Raw genomic sequence first — 23,746 nt, forward strand, 5'->3', positions numbered from 1 at the left:
GGTGACCCACAGTACAATCTTTAGCAGGGAGGCTATTTCCACGCTGAAATTCACTTACATGATGTATACCTGACCTCATTTCTTGCATTCCCCCAAATCAGATATTGTCACACATTTAGGTGACACAGAGTATCACAGTTGCCACATAAAGGGTACCCCGTGTCACTGCTACTGGAACATCCAAGAAGCTGGGTATGGTGGCATTTGTTTGTGAGCCCAACTCTCAAGAAGCTGAGACAGAAGGACGAGGAGTTTGAGGCTTGCCCGAGAAACTCCTCGGAGACCCTGTTCATCAACCCCCAAAAGGAGAGGGGGAAGGTAAAAGAAGGAAAAGTAAAACAAGAAAAAGTGAGCTGGAGAGATGACTCAGTGGTTAAAAGCACTTGCTGCTCTTACAGAAGACATGAGTTCAGTTCCCAGCACCCACATGAAGTCACAATGGTGACTAGCTCCAGTAGCTCTGACGCCCTCTTCTGGCCTCCAAGGACACTGCACTCACATGCATATACCCACATACATGTGCACATAAAAAAGTTAAATAAATCTTAAAAATAAAATGAATCTTGTATAGAGAGTAGTGCTGAGGAAGTTTAGTCCCCACTTGTCCCAACATAAGGCTTTGCCTGCGGGCCGAGTTGTGGGTCTGATAGGAATAGTGTGGCCCTTCTCTAACCTGCATACCTCAACCTGGCTGTGGGTCAAGGGTCATGAGTCAAGGTTGGAGACTGGAGGGTGGACTTAGGGCTGAGGGGTCTGGGCACTGATCTTCTGCCTCAGGGTGCCAGTTTTAGTTCTCACTGCTTCCCCTGCCCTCCATCGATTCCTCCTGTGTGGAATAGGTATCCACTCCCTTTCTGTTGTTCAGGAGGACGACAATTTAAAACAAACATCTGAACTCACTAACCATACTCTCCAACAGCTTGAAAATTAATTTAACAACAGAAGTCATAATCGTCCCCCAGATGCTTATGGTGGGGCTCCCCAGAGCAAAAATGTCCCCCCAGGCCCTGTCTGCAAGTGGCAGCTGTATAGGCCTCCTCTCAAGCCTGACACCTGGGATTCAGAAGGGGAGGTACAAGTCTAAAGGACCCCCAAGGAACCCAAGATGGGGAGCGTACTGGAGTCCTCCCCTGCTGGGATAAGGGGCAGGAAGGAGAGCAGGCTTGACAGGGTCTTGTAATGGATGAAGTGACCAGGAGACCATGTTCTCAGACCCCAGACCCAGTGGGGATGAGGTATGGGGTAAAGTTAAGATGTTGCCCTAGGACTCTGGGACACGACAAACTCACTTGGAGGAGTCAGGCATGTGATACCTGTATGTCAGTGCAGTGATCAGAAGCCTGAGGCAGGAAGGCCAACCTGAGCAACGTAGTGAGACCAAGTCTTAATTTTCTTAAAAAAAATGGAAAGAGGAATGGGGGTGTGGCTCAGAGCACAGGGTCTGCCTGGTAGAAGGGTCAGTCTCAACTGTCAACTTGATGAAATCTAGAATCATTTGGAGCATGCCTGTGGGGAATTATCTTGATTAGATTCATGAATGCAAGAATACTTTCCCACTACGGGTGGTAACATTCTCTTGGCTGGGGTCCTGAACTATATAAAAAGGAGAAAGTGAGCCGGGCGGTGGTGGCGCACGCCTTTAATCCCAGCACTCGGGAGGCAGAGCCAGGCGGATCTCTGTGAGTTCGAGGCCAGCCTGGGCTACCAAGTGAGTTCCAGGAAAGGCGCAAAGCTACACAGAGAAACCCTGTCTCGAAAAACCAAAAAAAAAAAAAAAAAGGAGAAAGTGAGCTGTCATTGCTGTCTTCTTCCTGGCTGTGGATGCAATGTGACCAGGCGCTTCAAGTTCCTGCCACTGTGAGTTCCCCAGCATGACAGACTATACCTTGGATGGTGAGCCCAGGTAAATCCTTCAGTTACCTCTGTCACAGTATTGTATCATAGCAACAGAAGAGCAGCTAAGAAGCTTATCACGTGTGGGGTCCTGTGTTCAGTCTCCAGCACAGATTAAAGTAAGAGTTCCAGGCCAGGCTGTGCTACACAGCAAGACTCTATCTCTGACAGTTCCCAACAGGGGCTCTCCATCCCTAGACACAGGAAAGACAGTGTCATACCTGGATCCTGTGCCTGGGGTGGTTTAGGAGAACCCAGGAGCTGCTCCTAGAAGACCCTCTTACACCCTTCCTTCTTCTTAGTAGTCAGTCTGGGGCTCCTGTTTCAGCTCACAGGTGGTTCCTGTTCCTTTTGCTGCATCCCATGAGGCACGAATAACTCCAGTGTTTCTCAGCCCTTGTCCATCATGTCACTTTAACACCACCAGAATCTAGATTTCCCCAGATGTACAGACAGTACCTGAGTGTTTGGTAGAGTCTATTGGACAAGGAGAGTTTTCCTCCCTTGTCTTCAACATGGTTCTGCTGTTGATACAAACAAATTGAGCACTGCATCTCCTGTCAGCCCTTGTCTCTCTGTAGATCCACACTGGCTGCTGTGCTGAGCGAGCATCCAACATTGAAGTTTTCATGCACTCTGTTACCATGCTTGGCCTTGCCCTGTCTTGCACTTGAGTTTGGATCCTGGATGTTGCCTTTCATATTTGATCATATGTGTGTACATTAGAGAGGGAGCACTAAGCCACAAGTGTCATGAGGGAGAGAGCTGTTGTGGATGGAGAGTACAGGACACCTCATGCTCACTGCAAGGCATAGAATCCTACCTCCTCACTCTTCAGCAGTTCCTACTTGTGGATTTCTGTGTGTCCCGCCTGTGGGAGGTCCTGACACTTCTGTAATGTGCCAAGTCCCTGAGGAGCTGGCTTTGCTCCTGAGACAGGTCTGGTTTGGCTCAGAGAGTGGCCTAAACACCAAGATCGTGCCCCAGTTCTCCAGGCTTCAAGTAATGAGTGAGTGGCCTGCACCATGCCAAGACTGGATGACCATTTCACTCATTATCCCATAACCTCCTAGGACAGTCCTGAGCGCGAAGAGTCACCTGGCACAAACCTGGAGGTCCCAGGGCAAACTCCAAAGCCTGTAGTGCTTGGCTCAGGAACTTTCCTTAAGAATCCAGGATTTAAGAATATTTTGTTTCAACTTGCTACAGCCATTCTTTGGCCAGTAAGTAGAGAAATGAACCCTTGTCTTTGTTATCTGTTGCTACAACTGGATACCTGATGCTGATTCATTTACAACGAATGGAAGTTTATTTGGCTGCTTTCAGGGGTGAGCATCAAGGTGCTGGCGTCTGCTGGGGTCTTTGTGCTATGATGCTGTAGACGCTGGACTCCCAGAACTTGTGTTTAGGGAAGATTTCTACTAGTTCTCAGAATATCACTGGTGCAGCTATGAGGCTTCCTCCCTCTCTCCCTCCTTCTTTCTTTTCCTCCTTCCCTCCCTCCCTCAGTTCCTCCCCCCTTCTCCCCCCACCCACACTAGATCTCTCTCTGAGTGACCAGTGAAGATGACTGTCTTGGGTCACTGGGAGCCTCCGGCATAGTGCTGTGAGTGCCCAGAGCACACTCAGGCCACTTCAGACTCATGAGTGCCTGATGTCCCCTGTGCACACATGTGGACTTCCCTTTCCATCTTAACCTTGGACACTGCCAAGATCTTCCCCCCTCAAGATCTCTGGCATCTGAGATCACACAAAGATGAGCTGTACTGTTTCTGAGCATTATGATAGGAACAGGAAGGAGTGAAGATCTGCTCACAAGTGGCCAAGAAGACAAGAGTGAGCTTGATCTCATGGCAAGCCCCTTCCCCAAACCCAGTCAGCTACTATGAATCCACCAAAGGATTAATTCAGAGAGGGCAGTCAGGTCCTCTTGATCCACCCACACACAGAAGGCCCAGCCTCTGAATCCCACTGCCTGAAGCCAAGCCTTCAGATCATGAGTTCTGAAGAACACTGTAAGTCCGGAGCATACCAACCATGGGCAGAGAGGGCATGGAGGGGCTGGCCATTCCCACAGGCTCTGCTGATGGACGGTCACTCTCTATTTTTATTTATATGTATGTGTGTGCACCTGTGTGGGTATATGTACCCCAGGGCTCCCATAACTATATTCTGCAATGTCAGAAGTCCCTTCCTGGTTCTATTTCCCCTGAGTGAGGACCACCATGCAGAGAGCCCTTCCATGGCCTGGCTTGAGGTATGAGACAGTAGCCTTTACTCTCAGAGGGAATGTGGAAGCTCACCAGGGGTTTTACTCCCAACAAGGGGAGGAGGTGCCCTCTCCTAGCCTTTCTCTCGCTTACTACCTCTTACAGGCCCCTCTTGCTTAGAACTGACCATTGAGTTCCTCTACAGTCATTACCAGCTCTGGCCAGCAGAGGGCGCCTAGCCCCACGGCTCCTTTAGAAGGTGGCTGACCAGGTGCAAACCAGGGAAAGCCTTCATTCCACATAGCCTGCTCCAAGTATCAGAAAAAACAAGCAGCCCTTCCTGGTCCTCGGGCCTGTGAATAGCCTTCCCATAGACCACACACTTGCAGAATTGAGCTGTGTGTTCTGTTTGTCACTCTTTTCCAATACTTTGGTTATGTGTTAAACCTTCCTATCCAGGTCCCCACCATAGGCCTCATTTTGCAAAAATGAAAATTAGGTAATGAACTGAACATGACCTCATACACTCATAATCCCAGCACTTAGGAGGATGAGGAAGGAGGAACATGAGTTTGAGGCCAGCCTGAGCTATATAGTGAGGGCCCCACCACTGTCCCCGCACATACACCTTTTTGCTTTTCAAAAGAATTTCCCTTCTCATTTCAGACCCACAGAGCCCTTGCTATTTCCCTAGGCCTGGGCTGAGATTCAAGAAAGACAAAGGAACATGAGCTGAGTATGGAAACATGGAGCATGTGGGAACTCACAGGAGTGGGGAGATCCTGTGCACTGAGGATGAATTGGTCAAACGATCCTTTCACAGGGGTTCCCTAAAACCATCAGAAAACACAGATATTTACATTCTGATTCGCAACAGTAGCAAAATTACAGTTATGAATAGCAGTGAAAATAATCTTATGGTTTGGGGTCAACACATTAGAAACTGTATTAAAGGGTCACAGCGTCACGAAGGTTGAGGACCACTGAGCTAGAATGTCAAATCTTACTTCTCAGCACTGTCTTCAGTACTGGGCTGAGCCTTAATAAGAGGGACCAGAATCCAGGACAGGCACCAAAACTACACAGAGAAACCCTGTCTCAAAAAACAAACAAGACAAAACCAACCAACCAAACAAACAAACAAACAAACAAAGAGGGGCCAGAATCTGCCTGGCAGCAAGAAAGGGACGCAGGTTAGGGATGGTCTGATTGGACGGAATCCCAGGAGTAGGAGATGGCCTGAGTTTCTGAACTGGGCTGTCTCAGACACAGGGAGAGGGGTGTGCCACCCAACACTGGCCCTGTTGCTTAGAGGGCCGAGTCTGCTGCCTGTTCAGTCTTTACAACAAGAAAATTCATCTTGCTGCCGTGCTCAGCAGTGAGTAAAAACACAAATCTTTAACTTGTTAGAAAACAGCCTCCAATTTGAATCCGGGCTCTTCCTCCATCTGTGGCAGTTCACACAGGTTTTTTTTAAAGTGTCAGAATGCCTCGCCTGCCTCGGCACCAGCCTGCTGCAGACACCATCCTCTGGGGAGAAGCCTCCCCCAGGGCTCTAAGGAATCCTATTTCAGACCCCATAATCCAGCTGTGCTCCAGCCCAACACTGCCAAAAGCCAGGATGTTCTCCCTCACTCTGTATAAGGGAGCCCCAGATTTGCGGGTGTGCAGATCAGCAAATTACCCCCATACCAAGCCATCTCAGGGAGATTAGCTTATGATTTTGTTAAAGCTATTTGAGAAGTAAAACAGACTACCCCAGGGCATAGTGGTACAGGCCTATAGTCTCTGCTCTTGTGAAGCTGAGGCAGGAGGATCACAAATTCAAGGTCATTCTGGGCTACAGTGTAAGTTCAAGGCCAGCCACAGCAACTGAGTAAGAACCTGTCTCAAAATAAAAAGACAAAAACGGGCTGAGGTTGCCAGGTGATGGCGGCGCACGCCTTTAATCCCAGCACTCAGGAAGCAGAGGCAGGTGGATCTCTCTGAGTTCAAGGGCAGCCTCATCTACAGAGCAAATTCCAGGACAGGCTCCAAAAGCTACACAGAGAAACCCTGTCCCAAAAGAACAAAATAAAATAAAAGGGCTGGGGCTGCAGTTCAGTAGCAGAGCACTTGTCTAGCATGTGGAAGAGTCTGGTTCAAGCCCCTGTCCTGAAAAAAAAAAAGGTTTATAAAGACACACTCTTTTCATTTTCATTTTTAAAAGATTTATTTTATTTTTTAATTGTGTATATGTGTCAGGCCTATGTGTGGGTATGTGTACTTGCCTAAGGAGGCCAGAGGTGTAGGATCCCCTTGGAGGTTGTGAGCTGTCAGACATGAGTGCTGAGAATCGAACTCAGGCCCTCTGTGAGAGCAAAGCACTCTTGTAACTTCTCCGTTATCTCTCCAGCCCTACATCATCTCATCTTTACTGTTCTCATTTGGAAGTTCAAAATAGCCCTGGAGAACCTGCACTGTGCCCCAAGGGGACCTGAGTTCAGCACCCTGCGGGGTGCACCATTGGACCTTCTAGAACATTCTGAGTCAGCCTGTTCCAATCTTCTACCCCCTCAAGAGTAGCAGGACTGACAACTACATCCTTGGGAAATTTGTGCCACTCCAGAGCTTTTCAAGTGACAACGAATCAAGCAAGGAAAAAATAGCAATGTTTTATAAGTTTTAAAATGCTATTTTAACACAAATCCCAGAGCAACTATAGCATAAATCAACAGACACCCAAAAGTATGTTTGTACAAGAAATGTAATAAGCTGGTATGAAAAACAGTGTCAACTGGTGCAGATGGCAGAAAAAGCCAATATTCAAATGTATGCTGTTTTACTAACACATTAAAGATCAACATTTTGCTACCTGCTGCTCATGATAGCAAGATTAAAAAAACACACAACACACACATATACTCCCACATGATGTTATAACCCAGAGAATGAAGATTCTTAAAGAAATTGTCACGTTCTTTCCATACTTCATCTGTTAGCTTTAAGGCTTTTTTCCATTGAGGGAGACATTTGCATCTGAAAATTTAGTCCCTCTCCTATATGCCTGATGTTTGAGAACATTAAGAAGAAGGTGAGAAGATATCAGAGCTGTAGTCCTTAAAGGTCTCCTTCTAGACTAAGATTGGGAATAGAGTCGCCCCAAGCACACTCATAATGTCACCTTCTCTATGAATAGCACATGGTTGGTTTCGGGGTACTAACTCGAGCACTGCAGCCCTAAGAACCTCAAAGAGCCAGTGAGGTAGCAAGCCAGGAAGCCTCAGATGCACACAACAGCAAGCACACACAGTGGCCAAGGCTTACAAGGTCTACAGGAAGCACATGAGGCCCTATAAACCATGTAACAACTGTCGAGTAAGTCATCCCAGAATTGCCAATCCCTTCTTTGGTTGATTAATAAGCCCAGGAATTGTACAGCCTTTGGGCATTCAGTTCCTAATTCACAGTGCTGGAGGCATCACAGTGCCTGACCTGATACTACACTACAGAGCCATGGTAACAAAGTCTTTGACACCAAAACATGATGTCTTAGTTAGGGTTTCTATTGCTGTGAAAAAACATCATGACCATGGCAACTCTCATAAGGGAAAACATTTAATAGGGTGGCTTGCTTACAGTTCAGAGGTTCAGTCCATTACCATCATGGTGGGACACATGGTGGCATGAGGCAGATATGGTGCTGGAGAAGGAGCTGTGAGGCCTACATCTTGACTTGCAGGCAGCAGGAAGTGATCTGAGACACTGAGCGGTATCTTGAGCATGTATGAGATCTCAAAGTCTGCCTCCACAGTGATACACTTCCTCTGACAAAACTACACCTACTCCAACAAGGCCATACCTCCTAATAGTGCCACTCCTTCTGGGGGCCATTTTTTCAAGCTACCACACATGCGCACAGACCAATGGAACAGAATAAAGGACCTAGAAATGAAACCACATGGCTACAAACACCAGGTTTTTGACAAAAAAGCTAAAACATACCCTGGGAAAAGATAACCTCTTCTGCAATGTGCTGGGGGAAACTCTCCTTCTCTCTCTCTCTCTCTCTGCACAAAGACCTCAAAGTAAGGCCTAAAACCTTGAAAGTGCTGGAGGAAAATACAGAGGAAATATATCAAAATTAGGCATAGGCAGGAGTGATAAGCTTTAGGTCTCCTGAAGGCCTCTCTGCTGACGCAGCAAACTGAATCAGACTGAATTGGAAAAGCCCAGGTTTAATGGGTAAAACATTCCTGGGTGATTCCCAGCCCCTCAGAGAGGAGACAGGAACGAGAGACCAGAAGAATAACGTGTCTGTTTTCTGGGATGCAGCTTATATACCCTGTGTGAGTGGTCTTGAGCCTATCTAGGGGAGGAAAGGAACTGTATTTGGCGGGCTTTGAAGGAATGGGTTTAGGGAAAGAGGGGATTCCATTCCAGACTCTTTGGATATAGGGATGCCAGGGTGCCAGGGGTTGAGGTGGAGCTCCTACACAAACATTCCAGGCTCCTTGGGTATAGGGACGCTGGTTCAAGTCTGACTACTTCCTGTGGGCATGGGGCAATGTGGAGAAGAGGAGTCAGGAATCAGTAAGCTCACATTTAACAGGAGGTGTGAGTGGAGGAGCATCCAGTTAATTGTCATCCTGGAGACCTCAGGCATCTGCTTCTTTTTCTCTTTCTTTTTTTTTTTTTTTTTTTTTTTTTTTTTTTTGGTTTTTTGAGACAGGGTTTCTCTGTGTAGCTTTGGAGCCTGTCCTGGAACTCACTCTGTATCCCAGGCTGGCCTCGAGCTCACAGAGATCTGCCTGCCTCTGCCTCCTGAGTGCTAGGATTAAAGGCGTAGGCCACCACCGCCCAGCTCAGGGCATCTGTTTCTTGAGGAAGCAACTAGGAAAAAATAGATCGTTAACATCTGCCCTAGTTGTACTGTAAAGATGAGTGTACAGAACAGAAGAGCAGATAAGCCCTTTATTGGGACATCTTGGAAAACTGGAGGGCGGAGGGTCCCAGTTGCTGGACAGACCATGTATCCTGAATAGGTGCCTAGTTGAGCCTGGAGAGATGGTACCAGCATGAATGTCCCAGGAGCTTGGCAGCCTAGGGGTAGTGAGGATCACAGTATGAATGAAGAAGGGACCACAGAAGAGAGAGGTAGGGGAGGTACCCGGCCAGTGGGGGAGTTTGGGCTGGGAGGTGATAATTGAGGAGGAAGGGCCTTCTGTAAAGGAGCTCAAAAGGGCTCAAACCTGTAGGAGAGCGTGGGGTGGCCCAGAGGTGGGTAAGGGCAATGGGGAGAAAGGAGGGCCAAGATAACCTGAGTTCAATGGAGAGCTTGGTGAGCTGTCATTTGATGAGTCCATTGGCCTTCTCAACCTTTCTTGAGGATAAAGGTGTCAACCATAGTTAGAGGGTAACGGAGTTCTTTAGGTGTGGCATGTGAGAGAAGTTCACCTGCCAATCCTCGCCTGGTTGGTGTCCTCGAAGCTGGTGCAGAGGCTGACATATCTGGAGAGCCCCTGTGAAATACTCAGGAGAGTGTGGGGGCAAAGGTGAGTGTGGTCCCAAAAAGGCTGAGAATATTGAGACCTAGCAGAGGTGCAGGGCAAGCAAGTATAACCAGAAAAAAGTGTGAGAAAAATCTTGCTGCAAGAATGAAGGAAAAGATCCCGTGCACCCCCATGACAGAAATTGGCGAGGGAACTGTAGGACCCGAGTGAGATGTCAAAACAGAATAGGTAGCTCCCGTGTCCAAAAGAAAGTCAATGGAGCTGGGCGATGGTGGTGCACGCCTTTAATCCCAGCACTCGGGAGGCAGAGGCAGGCGGATCTCTATGAGTTCAAGGCTAGCCTGGTCTCCAAAGCAAGTTCCAGGATAGGCTCCAAAGCTACACAGAGAAACTCTGTCTTGAAAAACCAAAAAAAAGGAAAAAAAAAAAAAAGAAAAGAAAAGAAAGTCAATGGACTTACCCATTACCTGCAGCATCACCCCAGACTCAGAGAGGGCCATGGGAGTCAGCAGGTCTAGGCCATGTCAGTTCTCCGCCAGGCTTAGGAGTTCTCAGTTGCCAGAGTTGGTGAAGCTGGGCCTCCATGGCATGACATAGAGGATGAGCCTGCACGGGGGCATTCCGATTTCCAGTGCCCAGGCTGTCGGCAGACAGGGCATGGCCTCCTAGGCGGCTGGGGGTCAGGGCAATACTGTGACCAGTGGCCCTGCTCACTGCATTTGAAGCAAGTTTTTGGCGGAGTTGACTTGAGCTGAGCTCCAGCAGGATGGAGCCTCGTGGCCGACTTCCCTTGTACCCTTTGTAGCCTCAGATCAGCTGCTAAGGCTTGGGCTTGGAGCATATTCTATTGCAGCCTTGTCTGTCGGGTTGACTTGGCTGTCATTCTCGAGCATTAAAAACTTTAAAAGCCATTTTCACCAATTCCTGTAGGGGAGTTTGGGGATCCTCCTCAGCCTTTTTAAATTTTTTTCTAGTATCTCGCGCTGACTGAGAAGTGAAATGGGTTGGAAGGCAGGAGTCTGGCGAGACCGAGTCTAAGAAGAAACTGGGGAAGATTTGGGGGCATTAGGCCAATGTGTCGGCTGAGGCATTGGGAGATGGGGGGAGCAGTGGGGCGAGGGGAGGGCAGGAAGGAGGGTAAGGAGGAGGAATTTGATCTTAGATTTGTGGCCCCGGAGGAGGGGGTTGGGTAGGTAGAGTTTGGGGGAAGTGGGGGAGGGGTCAGTGTTTCCAGCAGTGAATGGACTGGTACTGGCCTCTGTAGGGAGGTCTAGAATGCAGAGTAGAGAGGGTGGGAATGTAGAACCCAAAAACCGTTGACGTAGGGCAGTTCTGTCCAATTGCATCAGCCCCAATTTGAATAGATATTGTAAAAGACCCCGCAGGGGCATTTGGGGATCAGACTTTGGATGGCAAGTGTCATTTCTCAAATCTATGCCCGGGACCTGGAGCCTAGCACAATGCATCCACTGTGGTAAGTCCTGGATCAAAAATGGGGTTGGGGGTGGGAAATTCCCTTCAACAGAACATTTTCTGGAGAAGGGGTCTCACAGAACAAGGGCAGCCCTTTGCTCCAGAATGGGTGGGACGTAGCGAAGGCAGCCCTGTGCTCTGGAACGGGTTGGGGGCAAGACACCCAGAAAAATGAAGAGGCCCTGGGCCTCCTAGGCAAGGACTTGGAAAGGGCAACTTACCCAGCCAAGAGCCGATCTTAGTCTGGCAGAAAGTAGATGTGGGGGTTAGGGGTGTTTTCCCACCACGGAGCCCTGGTCCAGTGGGGGGGGAAAAAATCAAACCCCTCTTAATGGAACCTCCAGATGATAAATCTTTGCACCCTGAAGGCCTCTCTGCTGATGCAGCAATCCAAATTAAACTGAGTCAGACTGAATTGGAAGAGCCCAGGTTTAATTGGTAAAGTGTTCCCGGGTGATTCCCCAGCCCCTCAGAGAGGAGACCTGAAGAACCACATGTCTGTTTTCTGGGATGCAGCTAATATACCCTGTGGGAGTGGTCTTGAGCTTCTCTCCGGGAGGAACTGTGTTTGGTGGGCTTTGAAGGGGCAGATTTAGGGAAAAAGATAGGGGAGGGAAGTTGAGGTGGATCTTCCACCAGACTCCTTCCAAACAAGGAGAAGGGCTTCTGAAAAGGGCTCTGGAAGTCTAGAAAATAATAGCAAGAACTGACAAATGGGATCCTATGACATTTAAAAGGTTCTGCAGCAAAGGAAACAACAGCAGAGCCTAGACACAGCCTACAGAATGGGGAAAATCTTCTCTAGCTATAAATGTGAAAGGAGGCTACTATCTGGGATCTATAAAGAACTTAAAATATTAAACACTCAAAAGCAAATAAACCAATGGATAAATGGGAAAATGAATTTAACAGACAGTTCTTTGTTTGTTTGTTTTTGAGACAGGGTTTCTCTGTGTGACAGCTCTTGCTGTCCTGGAACTCGTTCTGTAAGCCAGGCTGGCCTTGAACTCACAGAGATCCACCTGCCTCTGCTTCCCAAGTACTGAGGTTAAAGGCGTGCACCACCATGCCCGACTTTAACAGACAGCTCTTAAACAATGTTCAGCATCCTTAGCCATCAGGGAAACACAGAGAGATGGCTCAGGGGTTGACAGCAATTGCTGTTCTTTAAGGGGCTCACAATCACCTGCAATTCCAGCTCCAGGGGATCCAAAACCGTCTTCTGGCCTCCATGGTCACCCACACATGTGTCCATGCATGTTTGTGCACACACACACACACACACACACACACACACACACACACACACACACGCACGCGCACGCGCACGCGCACGCGCACACACACACACACACACACACACACACACACACACAAAGTACAAATAAATCTTTTAAAAAAGGAAACAAATGACCACAAATGCTGGTGAGGATGTGGGGAAGGAAGAACCCTTATTCACTGCTGGTGTAAACTGGTGCAGCCATTATGGAAATTAGCATGGAGGCGTCTCCAAAAGCTAAAACAGAACAACAAAAGGAGTCTGAGTCAATATACACAACCGTGCTCAGTGCTGCTCTATTCACAAAAGCCAGGAAGTGGACCCAGCCTCGATGTCCATCAAATGGTGAATGGATAAAGAGAATGTGTTGCATACGCAAAATGGGATTTTTCTCAGCCATAAAGAGATTGAAATTAGGGGCTGAAAAGACAGCTCAGTGGTTAAGAGCACTGGCTGCTCTTCCAGAGGCCCTGGGTTTGATTTTCAACACTCACATGGCAACTCACAACTGTCTGTAATTCCAGGATGGGGGTTGAGTGGAGGGCGACATTCTCTTCCGGCCTCTATGGACACTGCATGCATGTGGTGCGTGTACATACATGAAGGCAAAACACTCATAAAGTAAAAATGAATAGAAGAGATTGAAATGTTGTTTGCAGAAGGCTAGATGGACATAGGGGTCATCATGTTAAGGGAAATAAGTCATACAGACCCTGAAAAACAGATGTTGGGCATTTTCTCTCATGTGCAGGATCTAAATATAAATGTAGATGGGTGACCTTGGTGGGGAGGGGGGAGCAACAGGAAGGTGAATGGGTATAAGGGAAGGAAATGTCATATCCAAGTCCTGGTCTGTTTGTTAAAAGGATTTGCAGCTGTAACGAAGGGAAGACTCTTACGATGAGTCAGGTGGGTTCATAATCCAGAGACAAGCAAGTGGTTCATAAACAGAAAGCTGTGTGTCAGGGCATGGTGATCTTAGCACTCAAGAGGCTGAGTCAGGAGGATAGTTTGTTTGAGGCTAGCCTGGGCTACGTAGCAAATCTCCCACCTTAAAAAAAATAAAATAAAGTAAGAGTAAGATGGTGGTAATATGATGATGTGGGCGGAGATTCAGGGATACAGCCACAAGCCAAGGCCTAGATCTACCAACAGGTAGGAGGGGCAGGAAGGCTGCTCCCCCAGGGCTATTGATGCCTCAGATTTGGACTTTAGCCTCCACAGCTGGGAGCACATCCTGCTGTCCTAGGCCACCACAGTCCTCAACAGACTCAGGACCTTGACATGTCTGTTTTAGCTTTCAGAGCATCTGCCCTTGCTTTCCTGGGACTCCTGGCCTATGAGATTTCCTAGGACCTCTGCTCCTGAAGACACATGTGCTCCCTTTGCTCCAGCCTTGCTGACTGGTCACAGTGTCCCCAGGGCACCAGGCTCCACCTGTCAGTCCTGGCCTATCCTCTCCCACCTCCTTTCCGACACCACAGGCTGCCTATCCTAGAGGACCTGCCCTCAGCTATCTGTCTTTCTGGCCTTTAGCATCTGCTGCCTGTGACATCAGAGAGGCAAGGTGAAGTCACGTGATATCAGGCTTTATGAGTGATGTCAAGCTTTACCCATAAGTTGGTCTGTGTGTAACTGTTAGTGTTGGCACAAGCTGTGGCCTGCTTAAATGCTTTAAACACATATCTCCTAAGACCTACAAGTTTCATTCTACCTACTCATTGTGGAAAATTCTTAAACAGAAAGGCTGGAGCTGAATATGGTGGTACTTAACTGTAGTCCCAGCACTCAGAGGTTGAGGCAGGAGGATCAAGAGTTTAAAGCCATATAGCAGCTATGTAGTAAATTCAAGGCCAGCCTGGGCTACATAAGACCCTATCTCAAAACATAAATAAATAAAAATAAAAAGCAGGGACTGGGAGTTAGCTCAGTTGGTAGAGTGATAGCCTTGCATGCATGAGGCCCAGGACTCATAAGAAGTTTAAGGCCAGCCAGAGTGGGGCTGGGGGTCTAGTATTGGGAGGTAGAGTGCTTGGCTCCAGTTCAAAGCCCTAGCACAAGCCTTTCCCTCCCCCTAAAGCAATATTTTTATTAATTCTTTGGGAATTTCATACAGTGTAATTTGGACATATTTACTCCCTTCAATTCCTCCCGTAACCACCCTTCTACCCTCCCACTGAGTCCAACCCAACTTTGAGCTTTATCCTTCTTTTTGTTCACATCAAGTACAATTTGTGTTGCCCACCTCCAATCTCAGCACCTAGGAGGCAAAGGCAGGCAGACATTGTAAGAGCCAAAGCTATGTTTTAAGTTTTAATTACTGTGCCTAAGAGATCCATATAACAAAAAACGCCTCTAACCTGTAAGCCCTTGCCCAAGGATAGATACTTTCTGAAATGCTGGTGGCTACTGTTAGTGGGAGATAACAAGCCACATGTTTTCACTCCGCTAAACAAGTTTGTTTGACCCAACTGCACTGGATGTGCTGGATCACATGTGGGTGGGAGGTACTGGGCAGGAAATATGTCAGGATGTACACTTGCCCCTGATTGGACCTAATGGGAAATACGATGGCTGGGTGGTTTTACCTTTTTAAACCTCTCCAAACATGACTCATGGCCATTTTCTGGGAACCCAGATATGCACCTGGTCAGAGTCCACCAATCTGGTCAGTATTTAATTAAAACTTGCTTCAAATTTGACTTTAAATTGTGATAGTGGTCTCAACCAATGGGATTAACAATATCTCTGTGAGTGTGAGGCCAACCAGGGCTGCATAGTGAGACCTGTCTCGAAACAACCAACCAAACAAACAACCTCGGGCACCCTCCTGGACTTATGATGAATGGGCTGAAGGACAGTGAAAGAATGACATGCAGCCAGTGGTGGTGGCGGCGGCGGCGGCGGCGGCGGCGGCGGCAGAGGTGGCACACACTTTTAATCCCAGCACTTGGGAGGCAGAGGCAGGCAGATTTCTGAATTCGAGGCCAGCCTTGTCTACAGAGTGAATTCCAGAACATCCAGGGATACACAGGGAAACCCTGTCTCAAAAAGCAAAATAAACAAACAAAATGAAAGAATGACATGCAGGTTACACTACCAGGTTTTTGTGTGTTTGCTTTTACATTTTAGCAAAAGCATTCCACAGAGTAATGCTGATTATCTGGGCAGAGGGTCCCATGGGGAAGTGGTTCTACCCTTCAGGGGCATGTGTCAATGTCTGCAGGCATTCTGGTTGCCCAGTTAGAAAAGAATGGTGCCCGGTGGTGATCCAGGTGGATCTCTGTGAGTTTGAGGCCAGCCTGGTCTACAGAGCGAGATTCAGGACAGGCACCAAAGCTACACAGAGAAACCCTGTCTCAAAAAATAAAAAATTAAAAATAAAAATAAAAAAAAGAATGGTAGTGGGCGCCAAGCCAACAGCTCACTATCCTCTGGTTCACAGACAGACAACACCAAACGGGCCAGCCCGACTGCTAGCAGTGCTGGGCCAGAGAGCCTTAGCTTAAGATGATGCCTAGAGGCTGGGGCCCTGAGATGGTTCCAGGAGGCACTGACAAACTGCCTGTCTTTCGTTGCTTAATGCTAATGCTTTATTTCCAAAAACAATACATGTATGTGTCATGTACGTACCATAAGGCAGATAAGATAACCAAGGCCGGCAAAAAGAAAAGAGAGTCAGAGTGGTCCCTGGGGCCCTCATGCTAGGCCTGGTGGGAGTGATGTCAACTTGCAAAAGCCTACCAAGATCAGTCCTGTGGACTGTTAACACTCCCTTCTATAAGGAGGGAGCTGGGGGGGGGGTCATGAGGTCCTCACCTTAGTACCAGCCATTCCTCTCAGACATTTGTATGCAGTTTTACTCTAATTGCACAGGGCCTTGGGGCCTCTGGAGGGGCTAGAGCATCTAGGCTAGAGAGGACTAGGGGACAGGGCTCCATTTAAGCTGCCATGGGGAAGCTATCATACATGCTGGATGCAGACTTTTCAGTGTGGCTGCTTTAGGGTACCTGCACTCCTGCCCACAGCCCCTCACTCACACTCTGTCAGAAAGACTAATAAACTCATCAGTTCCCTGGGGAGAACTTTGGTGGAATCTTACTTTGATTTGTCATTGGGATCTTAGAAGGAGGGGCTGAGCACTGCTTTGTGAGTCCTCTCCATCCCCCAGGAAAAAAAATTCTTGTGACAAGTAGCAAGGTTACTTTAGTCACCACTGTTCCCCCACAAATGAGTCAGGCACCCGGGTCAGCTCCCAGATGAACAGTTTTTAGCACCAGGGCTGGTATATTCACAAACACCCCAGCATCCTCACCAGCCAGTGGGTCACTGCTGGGAAAGGATGGCACTGGGTGCCAACAGTGACACCTAGCTCCGTCAGGCGCTCATGCCAGCAAGACACCAAGGTCCCATTGAGAAGACCCAGGGAAGCCGCAATGCTCTCTGAAGCTCCCCACCTATGCTAGCCAGCTGGAACGAAGACTCAGTCAGGCCAAAGCCACACAGAGTGCCATGGCTTTATTCTCTAGGGCGAACCTCTTTTTTTTTTTTTTTTTTTTTTTTTTTTATATATATAGCATCAGGAGGGCCCTGGGTCAATACCCAGCTGCCCAGTCCTTTATTCAATAGGGCTTTTTTTTTCTTCTTTTTTTTTTCATCATTAAACAAATGTTCCACAGCATAAACAAATGTAACACACCTTAAAATAATATTCTACAATATTTCCCCCTTTTTGTCTAAATAAAAAATGAAAAGTTTTAACTTTAACAAAGCAAAACTACATACAACAAAAAGAATTACAAGTAAGAATTACACTTACAATATTCAGTCCATTTGTGTTTAGCAAATTCAGAGAAAATACTCCATTATCTATCTTATCTTAGTGATTCCCAAGTTTTATAGCCAATTTACTTTCTATCACAACTAAGGAAAACTATAATTATTTAGTCTTTAACTCCATCAAAGACCCAGAAGAATGTAATATTACCTATCAACAGAGACATCTTGCTGCCTGCACAGTCACCCAAAGCTCCTCTGCAATGTTGGAGTATCCATATTCAGCCTACAGGCCTAGAGTATCTGGCAAACTTTTCAGTGAAGCAGGAAACTTGAAGGACTGTCTTGCTTTGTATTGACAAAGTTTTGTCGGTCACTTTCCTCTGTTTCCTGCAGAATGTCTGGCAGACTCTTCCATGAAGTAGAAACCCTGAAGGATTGTTCTGCCTTGTTTTGGCAAGTTCAGCAGTCACTTTCCTGTCAGTCCTGCATGACCAATTTATACACCACACTGTCAAGCAGTCAAGGCAAAAGCAGTTTCCTGCCCTAATGGCTAATCTTGCCACAATGAAAGAAAACTCCCTATGGACTTTCTTCAGTATAGGGCGAACCTCTTATGTGGGGTAGTTACAGAGATGATAGACAGACAGACAGAGAAATCGATCCTTAGACAGTAGATAATAGATTCAGATCATTGACTAAGAAATAGATAATAGCTAGGCAGTGGTGGCACACACCTTTAACCCCAGCACTCAGGAGGCAGAGGCAGGCGGATCTCTGTGAGTTCAAGGCCAGCCTCGTTTATGAAGTGAGCTCCAGGACAGCCAGAGCTGTTACACAAAGAAACCTTGTCTTGAAAAAACAAAACAAACAAAGGAATAGATAATAGAAAAGATATCAGTGGAAGATGCATAGATAGACAAGTGCTAGATGGATTGGTAGATGGTAGATAGACTGATGAGGTATTAAAGTAGAGAGGCAGATGACTGACAGATACACATATATGACCTGTGATGCCACGCAGACCTCCAGCACACATGATTCAGCTACTTCTTTCGACATACTAGTCTGTAAGTTGACACTGAACTTATCAAGGCAATAACATGTGACCTCTCCCACTCTGTAAGGAAGCAGCCTAGGACAATAAAAGAGGACCACAAACCCAGAGAAACAAGGATTTGACTGAAACCCCCTGTTAAGAGACCAAGCCAATCACCCAGCTCACAGCTGCCTCCTTTGTTCTAAGGAAAACAGCCTAGGCATAAAATATAGCTTCTGGGGAGAAATGGATTCTGGTTGTCCACTAGAGTCCCAAGCCTGGGTGAGACCTTCATATTTCTACCTGTAAATACTATCCTGATATATCAGAGTTGTTAATTGCCCCAGACCATGTCTCCTCTGTCATTTATGCATCCATCCTCCAGCTCTTCATCCATCCATCAACATATTGATCAATCCACCCATTCATCTTTCCACCCATTAATCCATCAGTCTCTCTATCCACTTACCCATTCATAAATATATCTGTCAATAATCCACCCATTAATACATTTATTCATCCATTCATCTCTCCATCCATCCATTCATTCATCCACACATTCATCAAAGGCATCTGTCATCCATTCACATATACATACATACATACATCAGTGCACGCATGTATCCATCTAAGTATGTATTGATCTCTCCATTCATCCAGCCATCCATTTCTTCATACATATATCCTCCCTCCTACCCACACATCCATCACCCATTCATCCATCTATCATTCATCTATCTATGCACTAACATTTCATCAATTCATCCATCTCTCCATGCATTCACTTATGCATCTCTCCATTCACTCCCTAGCTATGGGGTCACAAAGACTTGAATCACACTACATTCTCACCTAGAGGTGTCTGCCACAGGGATCCACTTGGCCCCACCCTTATGCCACCCAACACTTGGGCTCCTTTGACAGGACACGGGGCCACTGCTTTCTACACAAAATAGCCACGACATAAAGTCTGAGGTCAGAGCTCCAGACAGAACCTCCCTCAGGCTCCTCTTCAGTCAGGGGAGAGGATTTTAACACCACCCAATGGTTTTGGCTGTCCCCAAATTTCTGCTCTCAAATCTTTTCTGGTTCTGTTTGTTTGTTTGGTTGGTTGGTTGATTTTGCTTATTTGGGCAAAGGTGGAACCAGTTCTTGACATGTAGCTCAAGCTGGCCTGGAACTCCTTATTTTGTTTTATTATTTTACATGTATAAGTGTTTGTCTATATGTCTATCTGTATACCGCATGCATGCCTGGTGCCTGAGGAGGCCAGAAGAGGAAATTGTATTCACTGGAAGTGGAGTTACAGACAGTTGTGAATTACCAGGTGAGTGTTGGGAACTGAACTCAGGTCCTCTGCAAGTGCAGCCAATGCTTTTAACTGCTGAGCCATCTCTCCAACCCCTGGTCCAGAACCCCTAATTCTTCTGGCTCAGTATCCAGAGTGCTGGGACCACAGGTGTTCAAACATTACACTTAGTGAGTTCTTTGTAAAACACTGTGGGCCCTTCTCTGTCCAGCAGAAGTTCCCCTGATTTCCCAGGCTGTAGACTTACATTTCTTCCCTCTGTGCTCAAATGGAGGCCAGGCTGCATCTAACTTGGTAAATTTATTGTGTGATAGTGTTCTCAAAGAATTTGGAACAGTTTTCAACCACTAAAACTGTTAGAAGCACCATTAAAACTAAAGTCTCTGCTTCTCAGAGAAACTTAGAATGTGAATGATGCTGGGCCTTTTGAGGTCCATGTGATACCACTAGAGGGGCCCATGCTTCAATGCCATGCACCGCTGTCCCACTCCCTGCCACAGAGAAGGACAGAGTAGGTCACCTGCAGGTTCTGTGTCTCAGCTGCTGGGTGTCTCAGGACATCTGAAAAAGTGAGAGCAAGAAAAAGAAGGAAGACTTTCTTGAGTCTGCAGAATATGGGACATGAGGGTACTCCAGCACCACATCCATGGACATGTCCCTCAGGGCCTGGAAGAACCTCAGGGAAGATGCAGGGGAGACCCCCAGATCCATGCAGAGGTGGAAGGAACAAACAAAATAGAATAGTTTCATGGGTGCTGATCCATTGCACAAAACCAGTCCCTGGAGGGGACCCCTAAATTTAGGGTTGCGTAGAAAACATGCAATGACTTGCATGGTCACAAGGGGGCCCAAAGCTCATAACACAGATTTCTCTCAGCACATGGTCGGCATCCATGAAAGTAAATGAAGGTAAATAATATCATGTATGTACCTCAGGGTTAAGGGAGTTTGGTCAGCATCACAGAAGTCACCTGCTTGTAGGAACCTGTGACAGCTAGAGATGGGGGCTTGCACACACATGTCATGCACAGCCAGCTCCTCTGTAGCCTGAATTATGTTCTAGACTCATATACTGAAGCCCAGGATCTCAAACTGTGGCTGCACTACAGGAAGGCTTTTCAAGGAGAGGACTTGAGGGGCTGGGGAAATGGTTCAGTCAGTAAAGCACTGAGGCCCTGAGTTCAATCCCAGCACCCACATAAAAAAACAGTACATGTTGGTATGTCTCTTTAATTCCAACACTGGGGAGGTAGAGACAGGAAGATCCCTTTGACTCACTGGCCAGCAAATCTAGCCTACATGGTTCCAGTTAAGAGCACTTGTTCTTTCAGAGAACCTGAGTTTGGTTCCCAGCACCCATCTTGGGCTCTTCACAAACACGTAGAACCAGAAAACCAGATGTCCTTTTCTGGACTCTGCAGGCACCCATACACACATACATGAAAAAAGAAAATGGGGGGGGGGAGGTGGATGGCAACAGAGGAGTGACAACTGAGGTTGACCTCTGACCTCTACACATGTGCACGATTACACCCACCAGAGTGAGTCCCTATCTCAAAATGAAACAAATCCAAACAAACTTAAAGCTTTCTTTACGGATTAGCACCATCCCAAACATGGTTTGGCACCTACAGTGTAGGATGCTGTTGGCCAGACACCCCTGTGCAGTGCACAACATACCCATTGTGTATAACAGCCTGACATCTTGGACTCTTGGACTAGGCAGCATAAGGTCCATCTCTGGTAGTGAATAGTGTGTGCACACATGTGACTCACAGTGCCTGACTGGGACCCAGCATCCTGCAGCAAGAAGGGGGTCATGCCCCTCCCCAGGCGCTAGATAAGAGGCAGCTCAGCATGCCTGCTGCATACCCCTTGCAGAACAACAGGAAGCTATTCATCAGCAGAGTGAGTCGAGTGGACTCCCACCGGTGCCGGAGCCATGACCACGGCCAGGTCTCCACATCCCGGCTGCAACCCATCCAGAGGCTAGAGGCAGCACCACGCGCCAATTACGGTAGCCAATTAATTTGCACTTAACGGGGATATTTTCTTTTACTGCACAGAACCGAAGGGCATAAAACACTGATTCCCCTTCTGGGGCTCAATCCTGCTCTCCATGCGGCCATACTATTTAATAACTCCTGCATGTGTCCCAGGCCGCGTGGCAGGGGAGCCTCGTAGGCCATTTCCCATTAGCAGTCTGGTGCAGAGGCCACTCAGACTGCGCTGTTTACAGTTCTGCTTCCCTCACTGCTCCCAGAAGTTTCCATAAAACCAGATGTAAGGTAATCAAAGACTTCCCAGTCCCGAGCATCCCACTCTTAAACGTTTCTGAGAGATCCTCCCGATCTGGAGCTCTTGGCTCCAAAAGACTCTTAAACCACCCAAAAATCTATCCCCAGCAAGAGCAACTCCTCAGACGCAGATAGTGCTATCATTTGTCAAAAATGTTTTACAGTCAATAATAGTAAAGTACCTTGGAGCTCCTGGTGCCTTTCTAGTGATACTCAGAGCTCATGAGCAGGACCCCACGGTCTCACAATGGCTACTGAGGATGCAGCTTGCTCTTGTGCCCTGGGTAGAAAGAGTGGGCAGCAGGCAGATAGCCAGACCGAGCCCCATCTGCCCCTGAAAGCCCCAGGAATGTGGTCAACCTTTTCCATCACTCATTCTCTCCATCGTCCTCCACATGGGGAGGCACTGAGCCGGGACACCAGTAACAGAGACAGAATTTTAGAGCTTTAGGCAATCCCACATATCTGAAGGGATGGCCCTGCTCAGGAAGTCTACAGGTGAGTCTGGGGCCCAGTGAGAAGAAAGGCTAAAGCTAAAGGCCAGCCTTAGGGAAGCCGAGTTCAGACCTCCTGGTCCACTTCTCTGCAGCTTCCCATGTTGTCAGCCTAAGCCAGGTGATGGAGACAATGGGTTAATTATTCATGTTGGGGATAAACCCCAAAACCTTTGAAGTCACCAAACAGGCATTCCACTACTGAGCCATATATCTAGCCCTCAAATTTTTTTTTAAAGATTTATTTTATATGTATGAATATTTTACCTGCATGAATTATGCACTTGTGTGCCTATTAAATCCCTTGGAACTGGGGTTACAGATGATTGTGAGCCATCATTGGGTGCAGGGACTCAAACTCTGACCCTCTGCAAGAGCAACAATTACTCCTAACCACTGAGCCCTCTCTCCAGCCTCAAGTACTTGGAATTTTTTTTTTTTTTTTTTTTTTTTTTTTTTTTTTTGGTTTTTGGAGACAGGGTTTCTCTGTGTAGCTTTGCGCCTTTCCTGGAACTCACTTGGCAGTCCAGGCTGGCCTCGAACTCACAGAGATCCACCTGCCTCTGCCTCCCGAGTGCTGGGATTAAAGGCGTGAGCCACCACCGCCCGGCTACTTGGAATTTTAAGATAGGGTCTTGCTGTGTAGCCTAGGCTAGTCTAGAACTTGTGTATCCCAGGGGTTTCTACTGCAAACCATTAGTATCTCCCCATACTTAGAACCCATCCATTGGGTGAGTTCTAAAAACACTCAGTTATTTGTGCTGCTGTTCCAGCTTGGACACCCCACATCCCCTGAATCCTCACTTCTGACTTAGCTGATTTATCCGGACCTCCCTCTCACTGAACATCAGGCTGCCTGGCTTCTGGTTGTGCCCAGCTGGAGTGCAAACAAAGTTCCACTGACTGCCCCTGGCTGATTCTTTCCTTCTTTCTCTGAAGACTGAGTCCTAAGGCACCTCCCCTAGGCTCTTCCCCCAAACAGCCCTTCCTCCTCCTCTGCTCTCTCTTCCATAGGAAGGAACCTTTCTGGCATTGCTATGCCATCCAAGCAGGGGAAGGGGCCTAATATAGAACATGCTCAAAAACATATGTTGAAGGGCTGGAGAGATAGTGGAGAGGCCAAGAGTGTGCATTGCTCTCGCAGGATTTGAGTTTAGTTCCCAGATCCCACATTAGGCAGCTTACAACTGCCTGTAACTCCAGCTGCAGGAAATGAGAAACTCTCTCTGGCCTCTGTGGGCACCTATAATCACATGCACATATCCACACCGAGACACAAATACATACACATCATTTAAAGTAAAAATAAACCTTTGGGGCTGGAGAGATGGCACAGTAGTTAATAGTACTTACAGAGTGCTCTTACAGAGGACCCTACTTCAATTTCTAGTACTCACATAACACAACTCAGAACTGCCCCTAAATCCAGCTCCAAGGAACCAGAGGCCCTCTTCTGGACTCCAAGAGCACCTGCACTCATGTGC

This window comes from Peromyscus californicus, unplaced genomic scaffold (genome assembly GCF_007827085.1).
Source record: "Peromyscus californicus insignis strain IS unplaced genomic scaffold, ASM782708v3 Scaffold_4__1_contigs__length_199733344, whole genome shotgun sequence".
In the NCBI taxonomy this organism is placed as follows: Eukaryota; Metazoa; Chordata; class Mammalia; order Rodentia; family Cricetidae; genus Peromyscus; species Peromyscus californicus.